Here is a 15,279-nt window from a genome sequence, read left to right as displayed (position 1 = left end):
TTTAACTATGAGGTTACAAATCTGTGATTTCTCTTCAGCACTTTAGGCCCATAAAATATTAAGAATTCATTTTTCACTGATGCATTTTTGTAAGAATAGCTTGAGAACACACCTTCCTTTTTCTTGATGAAACTAGACTACAGCATAAGAATTAGGACAATAGAAGAAAATGTGGGTATGAATCACTGTGGACAAGGAAAGGGCTTCAGTCTGAATTTCTAATTTTTTGCATGAAACCCTAATAATTAAGGTATTGTATAAAAGAAAATGAGCGATATCTGTACTTCTGTTGACAGAATTTTAAGGAAGGGTGAGACATATAAATTCTTAATTTCTGAGCCACATCTTCTTCCCTAATGCTGTAATTGTACCAATAGTCTTTGCCTCTTGGGGACATTATGGGGATTATTTTTCTCCCAAGCTGGAGCACAACTACTAGTAGTGCCCAGTACTGCACTATACGGTACCAACCCACATTAGAACTGCTTTGTTTTCTTTGCAATTTATAGAGTAGTATAGCCCAGCCCTGGATGCAAAAGAACACTAATATAAAACAAAAAATCAAATTTTTCTTTATCTGATAGATTGGAGATCTGTTAGTATTAGTTTATAAACGCAACTGTATTTTACTAACATATATACTACGTGTATCCAAATAGTGTATTATTGAAATGATTGTATGCAAAATTCCTGACTTGAACATCATCTAGGATTATAATTTATTAAACATTCAATTTTTAAAAAATATAAAGAGAAATGGGAACACTGAACTCTAGAAACTAAACCTCAGACTTAACATTTTTATATATTTTGATTTGTATTTTATCAAAGACATTCTGTATTCTTCTGCATTATTACTTGATCTCTTAATGAGTCTCATTTCCACATAAATTAACGTTACAGAACCATGCAGAAATGAATGCATTGCAATAACGAAAACCTTGTCAGGTTAAGTGCAATATATAAATTCTGCTAACATTTGAAACAAAATTCAAACTCCATCTGTCATATATTATCCCCAGAGCAGCTAGGACATGCACATATATAATTGGATTATGATAAATTGAAAAACGCAGAAAGTGCTTTACAAAAAGTCTTATGATACTTCTTTGAGGCTTTAACAATGATTGCTTAATTTTGTATTAAAGTCTTTAATGCTAGAAAGTCATACTTCCAATAAAATGAAAACTATAGAAATGCATTGAATAGGAGTTTCTAGTATTTTCCCAATTAGATGCTCTATGTGAGAGAAAATATAATACAATAAACATGGCTCATCTCAAAGGAATTCAAGGGGTTTTATGTTTCATAAAAGCTTTAGCATGCTGACTCATCTATTTCTCAGGTTTAGTTGTTGGCATACTTTGTATGACATATTTCTGATACAAGGAAAAGAATTCAAAGCTTACTGTTGTGCTAAAGAAATGCATAAAACTCACCATAAAAATCTATATTAATTGTAAGGAAAAAGAATAAAACAAATTCTTTCGTAATTTACTCTCGGTTAGAACTTTTAAAATATTTTTTCTCTACCTTTGAGAGAGTAGGGAGACTACCATCAAATGGCTGACATTTACTTTCTTCCCTTCCTTTCTGATTGATCCCTTCACCAGACTTTCAAGGAAGAAATTATCACACACCCTTGAAAGGGCTTAGTATTCGTGGTTATAGTTTTTCCAGTTAAATGCTAAGGTTTCTCATTTTCACTTTGTTCTTTCAAATGGTCACTCCCTCCCTTCATTTTCTGAAGGAGAGTAATTTTTGCCAGAATGAGCTTTTAGTGCAAGAATTTTGGGGAAAAAAATCAACCCTCTTTGGAATATGTAGTGCCAGCTAATACCCTTCCAAAATCAGTAATGCATATGTCCATGCATTCTTAAATGATTTATTTTAGGATGAGGTCAGTCTTCTGAAGATGCTTGTTTCTTTCCATTGACTGTAGAGTTTCTAGTGACTCTGAAAGGTCACTAGTACCACTTAGCTAGCCTGCAGATGTCTAAATTGAGTAGACAAATCCTACAGTGAAAAAGAAAAAAAACTTAATTCATGCACAAATGCTTGTTTTTTTCAAAACTGAGAATATGAGCGGGGAGTCTGACTTTTGACTTCAATAAACATCTTTCAGTTAACTTTAGGCTGAGATGAATTACTCACTGGATATGCTTGTCTTTCTGCAGAGACAGATGCCTAAGTTTAGATTGCTAAAGCTACATGAAGTGACTCCCACCCTAACACTTGAAAAGAAACATAAGCAGTTTTTGTGGTTTGTGTGACCCCTCAGCCTTCATCTTATTCATTAGTTTAAGCCTACCCTAGGACATCTTTGAAAAGCTCAGGTAATTGAATCAATTTTCTATATGGTATTTTTTGTAAATGCTGCCTATTTTCTAGTTGTTTTGTGGGGGCTTTTAATAACCAAGTTTTTCATTATATGTGATTTAAACCAGGATTTCTGTTGTTCTATAAAAGAGGAGCATGTGCACTAGATTCACATGTCAATGAATGGTGTTGCTGGATTGATCCTGGTTTTCTGCACTGTTCTTGGAAATTTGAAGGTTTCTATTGATACATCCTATGTAGGTGATCAGTGAAGATGGGTGATTATGAATAAACAGCACAATGGCAATATTTAAGAACTGTGAGCACATGGGCTAACACAGTACAATGTACTGCTAAAAAGGACTCTGATTTCCAAAGTAATCAAAACTGCCTATAAAGTTATTATAATGGAAATGCTAAGTTTGCATGTGCATATAAAAGGATTCAGAAAAGACAGACTAATATACCTGGAATTTTTGTGTGTGCTAGCTATAGGAGTACATGTGACCTTATAAATATTTATGCAGGTTTCAAAGCCATCTGTCAACAACTAAAGTATATGTCACATTTAATAACATAGTCTGCATAGATTAGGATTACTATAATTAGACTATTGCGCACATACTACAGCTGCAAAATGGATGAGCCAGGCTTTCTCAGGAATTTCAAAAAAAAGCTTCTTCTATTTGATAATATTCTGCGTGGTATTTGATTGCATCTGAATAAGTAATGTTGCAGAGAAATAGCATAGGCAGCTACTTGAACTTGAAGCTAGCTTTTCTGAGGAAAGTTACAATCTTATCACACATACAAAGACCCAATGGGATCTAAAGAATAGTTCTATCAAACCATTCTGAGAAGGTTCTGATTGTAAATGGTCCACTTCTTTATGCACCAAGAAAGCTGTTCTCAACTAATATGTGTCCCCTCTTCCACCACTTCCATACTTCAAGGATACCTTAATTCTCTTGAAGATTTTGAAAAACAGGCATGATGCATTTTGACAAGACTAGGCAATAGCAACTATTTTAAGAATAGCTTGGAGGCAAAGAGGATTTAAAAATACAGCCCTTCATACATGATAAGTCTCAATTTATGCAAAGCAGCCTTACTACACAGAGAATATAACCAGAGGAATATAGTTATATAGAAGTCATGAAAATAAATTGCAACTCAAGGACAGGGACAGGGGGTAAATTGTGTGGCAGAAAGGCCTTTTTTTAACCTCACTGAGAATTTGCTTGCCTTCTGAAGAGTGCCAGCACACAATCTCAGCTACTGGAAAACTTTCAGTGTAAGGCTTAAGTGGGGCATAAATGATGTACTAGAGTTTGTACTAGCTTTCTGTCTGAAGGATATATGCTGGAAATGAAAAGATATACTGGACCTTAAGAAAAACTTGGTAAACAATGCAGAAGACTCTGGATGTATGTTTTTGCTGTGGTGTTTTGTGGCAAACACTTGTTGTTAGATTGGTCCACACAAAGTCACAGATAAGGATGCTTTTGTAATTGATACTTGATCTCACTAATGTAAGGAGATTCCTGCTTTTTAATTATTTTAAGGTCCTCTGTATTGGGGGAGGGGGAACTATTTTTGCTTAGAGAATCCCTCCTCACCAAAACTGTGCTATAAACAACATTGTTATGGTCCATTGTGAGATAAATGACTAGTTAAGGGTTTAGTTTCATAGTAATTGATTTCTGTATTAAATTTTTTAGGTGTCTACTCCCACGTCATCTTCTAGATCAATTTTAAATGCTCTGATCTAAGGAAAAAGTACATGTGCAGCTGCTGAAGAGGGAAATGTATTTTTAACATTTACATTTTGTTAAGTATGAGGGACAATTTTTAATTTGTATTATCTACAGAATAATGGCTAATGCAAAAGTAAAGGCTTCCTTCTACTTTCTTCTTGTATTTAACTTGGTTTCAAATGTTTCTGGGAGTGTACTAGTTTTATAAAGATATACTAAGTTTGAAGTATATTTTTTTTCTTGCTGAAAGACTTTTACCTTTTGTTTAGAAACCTGTAAAATTTTGTCATAATAGGATGCAATATCATAGTTTGTTGTAAATAATTTAATGATAACTGTACATAAGAGTCTCTTGGTTCTCTGAGTGCATGAATCACTCATGGTAACACCTTTTGTTATCTGTATATGCCTCAGTTTTATTGGAGATAGCTGAAGTCTACATAAAGAATTATTCTGTAATCCCTCTTCTAGACCTAGAGACTATAAACGTTGATGATTTACATACAGGTAGATTAGAAAAAAAATCCGTATTCCTGATTAAGTGCAGGCCACAAGTCTTTTGTGGACCTACCATCCTAGAGCAGTTATTAGTTGGTAGACCTAGAGTCTCTTGGAAGCATATGCTGTCATTTGCATGAGATTTCTGAAATGCTGAGAATGCCACGAACACGGCTGCTGGCCCAGCTGACTGTTGGTCTGAGCTGCTCACTTCCACTCTTCTGCTGTGGAGGTCAGTGCTGTATATGCATATCAAGTCTACTTTTCATATGCTACTTGCTGTTGTAACTTATTTCCAGTATGCATTACCCGGGGCTAAAAGCAAGATGTTTTTGTCTCCTTGAGGAATGAAAAGATTTACTATGTCCTGTTTGTCAATAATTTGTTGATTATTCCCTGTTAAGTGCTAGGCACCAATGATAATCGTTCCTATCATCTCTTACTGATTGTACTGATAAACCATGGGTGAATTATTTCACAATGTCATCATCAGTTCTCAGAGAACAGGCTTTATAACCATTCATTAACTTCATAACTGAACTACATCACACAGAATACCTGTCAGAATAACTCATCTGCATACAGCCTGCAAATTAGTATAATACTAGATTGGCATGATATGTGAACAGAAACAGACTTATTTACTTCCTTCTGACTCTTTTATTTCCTGCTGCAATATTATTTTAGTCCTTTTCAGAAAAAATAATTGAAGAGATACAAAGTGGACATGACTGCCTTGTGAGATCCTTATATTTGAGACAGGACAATGGAGTCCTTCCCTATAGTATGTCGCAGGAGGAGCTAGCACTCCTCATATTATGTTTTGTTAACAGTCATTGTCCCAATGAGTTTGTCCAAATTCTAACATCAAACTTTCAGATGAGTGATCTTTTTTTTTTGTTATTGGACAATCAGCTTCCATTTCATTTAAACAAAAGTATTATTTCCCTTGCTTCTTGATTTCCTATTTCTTCACAAAAATCTGGATGTGGTATCTCTGAAAATGTCATAAAAATGTAGAAAGAACTTGTACTTCAGTGGCAAAAATTAATTCTGTAACTGCTTCCTTAATATATCTGTACTGTCTTCCGGGCTATATTTTTATTTTCCAAGCTCTAAGTAGCTTCATCACTACTGTGTGTTAAACACACACAGTGCCTCAGCTGAATGGAACATACTTTTGATCTGTCACAAGAGCTTATTCAATTTATAAAATGGTGTATGTGAGGCTCAATTATCATGTCAAAATAGATAGAAAAGAATTTCTTTCTTGAGCTGTATACAATAATTAAAAAGGATTTTAAAAAGTTAGTCAGTAACCTAAATTAAGGTGTAAAGACCTCAAGCTGACCAAAATTCAGTCAGTTCTTTGTCTGAGGGGAATTGAATAATTCTATTGCCCTGAATTTGTTTGTTCATTTTTCATACAACCAAATAATGGTACAGATAAAACAGAGGCTTGAGGTTTTTTTGCTTTAAGGCAACATTCTGTGCTGTGTGCCACAATGAGGAAAGTCTAATTGAAAGCTTAGTCAGCTTACAGGGCTTTCATGGAATTTTTAAAGCCAGGAGCAAAAGAATTGCATCTTAGCAGTAGGTTTGGATGTCTTTGACTCCCCAGGTCAAATGACTAGAACTGATTTCCAGCTGAATCAGCTGTGGCTAGCTTTTGACATAATTGTACAGCAAAACTGCATTCCTTTTGAGATGCCTTAATTGCTGTGCACCCCTTCTCAACAGTGTTAAATTTTAGGATTCATGTAGCCATATATCTACTCAGATCTGAACTGGTCTTTCTTACCAATAGAGAGAAATAGGTGGTTCTGGGATGCAATCCACCTTGTCCTATAGATAAGCCTAAAGCAAGTCAGAGGAAGGGCTTTAAAGATTCCTGTTTCTTTCTGCTGTCCAGAAGATATCAGGATGAGTAGTTCAGATGTAAATATCTATAATTCATCGATGTGAATCTTATCCAACTGTCAGGAAGCTCTTTTGATTCCTAAACTTGTATTTGAATGATATAGCAGAAACAGTTAGAGGCACAGTTACTAACATTCAAACATCTCCTTAAATGCAATATTAGCCCTGCTGTCAGCTTGGTCTTCATGGATTTTACACAGCAGCTATTGCTTTTCCTCACTCACTCCAGAGTCTGCTCACATGAAGGCTGGAAATGTTATCAAGTGAAAGAAGAAAGTAGCTTTATCATGCTGCTGGTGGATAAGAGAAAGCAGTGTGTGGGTCATCACTGGTGAGTCACCTCCACCGACCATCCACTGAATTCCATTCACTGAAATCAGTTCTTTGGATAAATCACCGATTTATCCACTCACAGTAGGGTAGCAATAGGAAATGTAATGTACCTCTAACAATCTGGTAATAATTTTGCTCATGATGGCACCACTGATTATTGTAATGCAGCTTTTTCTGTAACGTCTTCTGAATGGCCCTCCAGATGAAATGTCAAGTAACATGTTATTCTTATAAACTGAAAAACATTCCAGAAGGTGTTGATATTTTTAAAATTCTTCCTTTAACTGGCTTAATATCATGCCCTTTCAACTGCAGGTCTGTGAAGTATAAGGAGAAATCAAACCCTGAAATTGTCTGAAATTTTCATTATCTGTCATGATGTTTAATTCACTTCAGCTGTAACTTTAGTCTTAATGTTTTCACTGATACTGAGAGGAAACTAGGGTTTACAGATCGTTAACTCTTCTTAACTAACAATCCATGTCATAAAAGCAAGGGAACTTCTACTTCTGTAGATATAAGCTCAGAATTGCCACAGATTGGAAATGCACAGATGGACAAGTGTTCTAGTATAGCTAATTTGCAGTAGAACTCAATCCTAGCTTATTTTTCAGTAGCAATTTTATATAAACATGCTTGTTGAAGCATTAAATACATATTTTATACTTTTAAGAATAAAATAAACATTTATTGTTTTGCAACTCTCATGATTTTTATTTCTAAGAAACAGCCAGACTAATAACTGGTTGATACTGTTATTGGTACAAACCCGTGCATGATAATGAGCTAATGTTCATGTACTCATGTCCATATACATGAATTCTTGCAGGCTGGTGAATTCTTTTCCATTCCTCAGCTTCCTTGGTATGCTTTGGTTTCTTCTCTTATTTGAAAAACTGTCCTGTGTGATGATGGTCATCAGACTAATTAAAACTGGCTGAGTTCAATATATGTGATTGTGATTAATTCTCCATGTGGTTTCATAAGTTCTAGGTGTTAGCACTGCAAATGTTTGGTTTGAAACTTTTTTCAGAAAATTTAATTCTTAAGTTTTAATCAGCATTTTTTCTCACAAATAATTTGATCTTTGTTCTTGCCAGTAGTACCTTTATATAGAGAGAGAACATACATACAAAGAAATAATTAAATTTTCCATTTTATAGCTCTAACATCTAGTTAATGGTTGGGATCCCATTGTGCTTTTGTCCACTTGGCCTAGTTGTACTAGGAGCTGTGTTGTCACCAAAGAAACAAACAAAAAATGTAATGTCTAGCTAAAAGAATTAAGAATTCACTTGGAAAACTTTTTTTTGTAATTATTTCTTTTCTATAAATCTCAACTTAGACACCTGCCTTTGCTCATTTGAATAACTCCCTGCTTTCTATTGGCTCTGTTGACTAGGATTATGTTTCGATTGCATGTACACAGATGCCTTCAGCCATTCCAGCTGCTCAGTGTCCCTTGGCCTCCAGCTGCTGCTCCAGAAGGTCTTCTGCAAATTCTCTGTCACACCTCTCCACCCATGTAGTGCCCAGGTACTCTAGGCCATCTCAAATGGCACTAGATAACCATGTCCAGAAAATTGAATCAAACCTCTAACATGCAAATTACTACTAAGGACCTTAGACACCTTACTTACAGAAAAACACCTAAATTTTTTGACATCTACACTGAGGTGTATGAATCTGGAGCCAAAAGCCACCCCAAAACCTGGGTAAGCTTGTTCAAATGAGCTTTATCTGATCACAGTATGCCATGTTACTTAAATCAATCCTTTTATTTATTCTCAATTGTTCGTTAAACCACTTGATAGTAAGCTATCTAGTGTTTCACATAGTCTGTTCTGGAAAGACAGAATTTCAGCTTCTGAAGAAGAATGTTATTTCAGTCTACTGTTATGACTGAAGAAAATGGCCTAATATGTCATAACTATTAGTATGCACCCTTGCCAAGGGAGAAGGGTCTAGAAATGCACATGAGGGTAAGGTAAAGGATAAAATTATTTGCAAATTATCTGAAAAATTATTTGTAATGTCTAGTAGACAGGGTTATACCAATAACCTTCAAAGGAATACGATGAAACAGATGACTAGAAAAGAACAGTGAAATGAAAAATCCAGGGAGATCCACGGCTCTAAAGAACAGATATTGAAGATGCTCATACTATAGCTTTAGAAATATTTTAAATGAAATTTTGCTGGTGATGGGTTTTTTTTCCTGAAATTTATATGTTTCTCTTTCATTATTATTATCATCTATTTCTGCTTGCAGCTATGCTGTCTTCATGGATGGGTGAAACAGGCAAAGAACATTAGTCTCTAAACATTAATCATAGATAATGTGACTTTGTTCTGTTATTTCAACTACCTAGAGAGAAAGAAGAGCACAAGCTATTATTCTGGGGTTTAATTTTGCTCTCATTTATTATCTTAGAAATGCCTGACTCGTTTACTTAATTTTCTGAGGATGATTTAAATCTACAGTGAGATGTTAGCAAGACATGCATTTTTTTAAAGCAAAAAATACATAAATATTTTTAAAATCAAGTTGATAGCGTGCATAACTGTGCTAGCAGGGCTTGCACCAAGGGACAAGATCCAAGCTTTTGTTCCTGTATTCACTTGGAACCAGTAATAACTGGAAAGAAGAATAATCGCTCATCACAGAACTTATGTGAGAACCTGAATTGAGGGGTTTTAGCTGTAAAATACACCCCCAGATATAAAGAAAGATTTTTTTTATAGCAGAGAAGACTTTGTCTTTAATGATGTAACAAATTCGGAAAAGGATATTTGTTGAGGGACAATTACATTTAGGAGCTGTATCTGTATTGCTAAATAAGAAGAGGATCAAGGAGAGCACACACTGCTTCATGTCCCAGTTCTTACAATTAGCCTCTTTAATAAGTGATTTACCTTTAGGAGAACTGGTGACGTGCGGAAAACAGACTCCACAATCAATGAGATTGTAAAGTAGGTATGTTTATTCAGCGCTGGGCCGCACGGGGGGTAGTCCCACCAAAGTCGTGCGTGCCGCACTCGGCAGTTTGTCTCAAGTTTATACAGTCAAGTGTTACATATTCACAATACACCTATACATATGCATGACCTATCCCCGCTCCATATTAAAATTAGCTCCGAGAGGTCATTTCCATAGTCTCCTCTCAACTGCGCTTGCACAGTGCCTCTTTATGGTGGTCGTCTGGTGGTCGCAGAGATGAAGATAGATGACTCCTCTTTGTCACCGCTAGTAACCTTTTTTCTTGCGCAGGCTCAGTGATTGCTTGGTATTCACCCAAGCTGCAGGACCAGTCTTAGCTGGCTCTTGGGGCCTGCTCCTGCTTCTTATCAGGAACTGTCTTTACCTCATTGGCTGGTCCTTGGGACTAGCTCTTCTTATCAAAGACTGTCTTTGCCTCAGCTAATTTCAACAATGTAAGCGCTAAACATCATCCTTCATCCCCCCTTATTATGTCTACTGAGATTCTTTTGACTCCCCTTGTCTCACTGGTTGGAATAATCCAAACCAGAAGTAAATTACAAAGATTGAGAAATGTTGACATTTGGTATCTATTGCTCTAGCTCATTCCCCGGTTCTCTTTTATTCAGCATTGTAGACATCCCCAAAAGTTGTATCTATTGTATTAAATAAAATTAGTCAGGGACTGCAAGTGTCCTACTTCCCAGAGCAGAATAACTATATCCAAGGTGCCTGTTGGGAACAGTCCCTAGACTATGCTAAGGCTCAAATTGCAGTCAAGCATATTTGTGGAGAGTGCTGGTAGGATCAGTTCAAATCTGTGATGACCAGGAAGCATGTTAATGATGGAACAAAATGGACAGTGTATCCTTGTGCTTGGGCTTACAGCCTGGCTTTGTTGAACTGTACCTTTAGTGAGAATTATTAGTCATTTCTACCTAATTCAGTAGTTAGCTTTCTGTGAAAGTTTTGTTTGCTTACTGAATGGTTTTGAATGCTACATAAATAACTACTGAGAAGAAATGCCTGGATTTTGTAGTAGTAGTATAATAAGCTGGAGTAATTCCTATTTCTATTATTCAAGCAGCAACTGTTTTGATCATGAGGTAGTAAAGGTATATCAAGAAAGCACAAAGGGTAAGTTAGAGCTGTGTGGTGCAGTGCTGGCTCACAGCCACCTTACTGATTCTTGCTCGTGTTCAGTAAGCAGAATGAATGTCTGTTTCTTTCTGTGTTCTGATGAGTTGGCTTAGACTGGAGAGAAATGTTGTGTTACTTCCACCAGAATTTCAGGCTGCTGTTTGGTTGGTGATTTTATGGAGTTGAATGAGTCTGCAGGCTTGAAACGTAGAGTTTTAGCCCAGGATTTTGGGCAGAAAACAGTGGGTTTGACATAGCAGTGTATGCATTGCTTGTACTTTCTGCATCATCTCAGGGATGTAAATGCTATAGCTGATTAGAAATTTCATTCTTTCTTTGAAAATTTCATTGAAAAAGCAAAAAATAAGAAAGGAGCTGATGTACTTCACCCAAAGCTACAGCTTTTTATTTAAAAAAACCCACAGGTCACTATCATGAGGGACTGAGAGAGTTGTAATACTACTTATCTAAATACCAGTCTCCAATATAAGCTGGACTTCTAATTCAGAATGCACATTTTTGTTAAGGATCTTTTGCGTTATTGGAAATGAAACCCTGCAGTAGATTCTGGCCTACAGAGGTATGAGTAGTTTTTTAATGAGATCACTAAAGAGAAATGCTGTATTTTTAAGTCTTCAGGTATGTAATGCTAAGCAGAGGAATAAACTTTAGTATCCTTTATTTCTCTCATTTGAAAGAGTTCAAAATAGTCATACTTCTGGAAATAATTCTTCTAAGTTTGATTTGATTAGGTAAATTGGATTCACTGCTGGGCTCCTTTGGGATTCCCTCCACAAGTACTTAAGATATGCAAATAAATGAAAGAGAGGAAATATTATGACTAAGCTTAGTTAGTGCATTGACTGCAACAGAGTATCATCAAGATATTTTTATTAAAAAAAAAAATTCATAGAAAATCAATGTTACCCCTGAAGGTATATGATGTGTAAGATAAGTAAATAGAATACTAGATTTTTTTTGAAAGAGAACCAATATCACATCAGTTTCAATGGTGTAAACATAAGTTCCCTTACCTGTCAGTGTTCATCACTCATGAGAGATGAAATCACTTGTAACTTCCTGCAAACACAGGAAAGTAAAAAAGAATCCAGTCTTCTCATTTAAACCAGATTTACTTACATGAATTCATAGATTTTTGAGAGCCAGAAGGGATCATTTTTGTTATTTAGTCTAACCTCGTGCATACCCTGTCCTTGAACCTCTGAATTAATTCATGCTTTAAGACCAAAAACTTTGATCCAGAACATATATATATACACACACACACATATTTCTTAAGAACCTGACCAGACCTGTTAATAAATTATTTTGATATAGAACAACCTTTGTGGTTTTTTTAAATGTATGGTATAGATAATATCATATTTATTTGTTTGATTCACTTTGAATGTGTAAATAAAAGTTTTTTATTAACTTATTATTTTCATATGCTTTGGCCTGATACACAAATCCATCAAATCTGTGTTTGCCATGTAGCCACTTACAAGGCTGGTTAAATAAATTCCAGAGGTGGGGGTTTTTTTGGTGCACTAAAGGGTGAGCTCCTTGGTTAAAAACAGAAGTATTTTTTTGTTCCATTTTAACCACTGTAATAGAACTCACTTCTGTGCCATCCTTTCTGAACAAAAGAAACAAGAACTGGATTTATGAGTAATATAACATCCCTAATCTGACTTAGTATTCCTATTTCTGTCCCCAAAGATATCCCATTAAAATCTTTGGCTAGAACACTACTCTTGATAATTCATAGTCTGCTGGCTATCCAGGACACCCACAATTATTTTACAGAACAGAATATTTTGTCTTCAAATATGCATGTAATATAATATTTAGACTTGCAAATTTACATTTGTCTGTATTTTATTATAGTATGTGTTTAAAAATTCATTCAATTGCCTGGCTTACCAGATGAGGTATTTTCTTAGACAGTTTGTCGCTTCTCTTTGTTATTTAGTAGTTCTCCATTTCTTGTAGCAGTGAAAGGTTTATCATTACCATTTTGTGTTTTATACTGCTTCCCAGGTCATTGATAAAAATCTTAAATAATCTCAAAAAATTACCAGACCCTATAGGACTGTATAACAACCATACATTCTTAGTGATAATTTTCCTAATTATGCTTACACTCTCAGATTTGTCAGGAAGCTTCAAATACCCTTATAGATGCCTCTGTAGCTGCTGTAAGCAGTTTGTTTTCTTACTGAAATGTTATATAGTACCAAGTCATATATTTACATAACCCTGTAAGTACTTTATTACAACAATATAACTTCTGTCATACAAACCTGCATTTTCATTCTAAAAGATGAAATTTCACAAAATTTATTAATGGTACTTTTTGCTATTATAACTTTTTTCAGAATTGCTGTTTGTGTCAAAGAAAGTGTTCCACTAAGCCATCAGTGAAAATCCCAAGGGGCTTTTAGGCAATTGGGCAGTGAAAGATCTAAGCTGGAGGCCCAGCTTCCAAAAGATACATAGGCAAGGTGTGAAGTTGAAGGTTCCCAAGGACCTTTCAGTTGACTTGCACACAAATCATTCACCTGTGCATATGTACCACAGTAGTGGTAAGAAAACACAAATTTTCTGTGAAAATAAAATGCCACCAGCAGAGGACATGTTTTTGATATCAAAATCTTAGTTTAATGAACTTTCACCAAAATTAAGAGAAAGATCCAGCAAATCTAGCCTGGAATATTGGCGTGTGTACTGCAGACTCACAACACTGGTGACCTAACCGTTGCCATAACTCAGTCAAACTAACATGGTTGCCAATAATATTTGCTGCTATTTTCATTGAAATAGAAAGACAATGATGCATGATTAAACTCACAGTATTTTTCTTTTTTAAAGACAGAAATTTGATAGAATGGAAAACCTTTTGGGACACCTAAAAGAAAAAGAGATTATTTTAGCCTGCAATATAAAGGGAAGAACATTTATTGTAGTAGTTTTTTGGAGGACACAGTATACAGCTAGTAATCTTGCTTATTGAGCTGGAAGACCCAGCAAGTGTATACAACAAAATTCCCCAGTTATAACCTATGTTTCTTTTCCTCTTAAATAATAGCTTTATAAAAATCATGGCACAACAGAATAATAATTTTAAATACCTTTTATCTTTATTTCTAAAGTGAATCAAGCTAGCTTTGAAGAAGTACGTGGATTATATAAATTTAATAAAGAATTTATATTCAATCTAAGCCATGCTTAGTAGCGTACCAGCACTGGGATTTGTGAACTTATATGGAGACAACATTTCTTCTTGTACAATTAAGGAGACTGAAGAGAATAACAAAACCCAAATTACAAAGGAGCTTGTTCATTCCTCAACCTCTACTCTTTCAAGTACAGCAAAAAGTTTGGAAAAAGTTGAAGAACAATTTTTCAATGTTGAACCTACATTTAAAGCAATTTATTGGGATCATCAGATTTCAGATTTCTAGTCATAAGTCAATAATGCACAATAAGTAGAAAGGGAAAAAAAAAGAGGAAAGAGAACTTTGGACTAAAATTTAGAGAAGGAGAAAAATATAAAGACCTTATTAAGGCAATATATTTTTAAGACTGAGACACAGATACAGAATGTGAAGGGCTATGCATGTTCTCAGGCTGAAAAAATGTGTGTGTGTATATATATATATACACACACTATACTATGGAAACTTTAGCAGCAACTTGTGTTTGAAAAAATGTCATGCTGGAGGTTCATTCCCACATTTATGCCACAGAGCTCAGGGATACTTTATCCTATCATACCATATGATAGTACCCTATCATACAGCTGGCTTTGGAGTTGTGTCATGATTTGAATTGCACCAAAAAAATAAAAAAGTGTCCTGTTCAACTAAATGTAGTTCATTAGACTGTCTGTGTTTTGTTTCCATAAATACTATGTTGGCAGCAGTATGGCATGGACCACACAATGAGAAGGGAGCAGGGCAGCTATACAAAAGAACTTTTTTTCTCTTAGCTAGGTAGTTTGTCTTTCAGGTAACATATAACTGTCTAATAAAACTTTTGAATCAAAAGTGCTGCGTAAATTGGTTCTACTGATTCAGTGGTGAATGGCATTCTCCTGTTCTTATACAGTGTTGCTTGTGGCATTTATAAAGCTACAGAGATTTATCTGAGTGATGGCTTTGTAGTGGTGATTAAAATATTTTTTTCTGGGCACTGTACAGCACTTAACAGATCAAGTAGTCCAGGAAGTGACTCCATACTCTGTAAATGAACTGAGTATATTGTCCAAAAAATATGAACCCAGTATCTTGCTTGAACAACACATTTCTGAAGGTATAAAACAATTGA

At 35.2% G+C, this 15,279-nt stretch overlaps 1 protein-coding gene across 1 annotated transcript in view; it reads left to right on the top strand.

The window, feature by feature from the left end:
* GPC5 (glypican 5) overlaps positions 1-15,279 on the top strand; it is a 732,586-nt gene that overhangs the window by 385,660 nt on the left and 331,647 nt on the right.

This window comes from Harpia harpyja, chromosome 4, assembly GCF_026419915.1.
Source record: "Harpia harpyja isolate bHarHar1 chromosome 4, bHarHar1 primary haplotype, whole genome shotgun sequence".
NCBI lineage: Eukaryota > Metazoa > Chordata > Aves > Accipitriformes > Accipitridae > Harpia > Harpia harpyja.
Note: the sequence above shows the minus strand (reverse complement) of the source record. Positions and strands in the feature narration are given on the sequence as shown.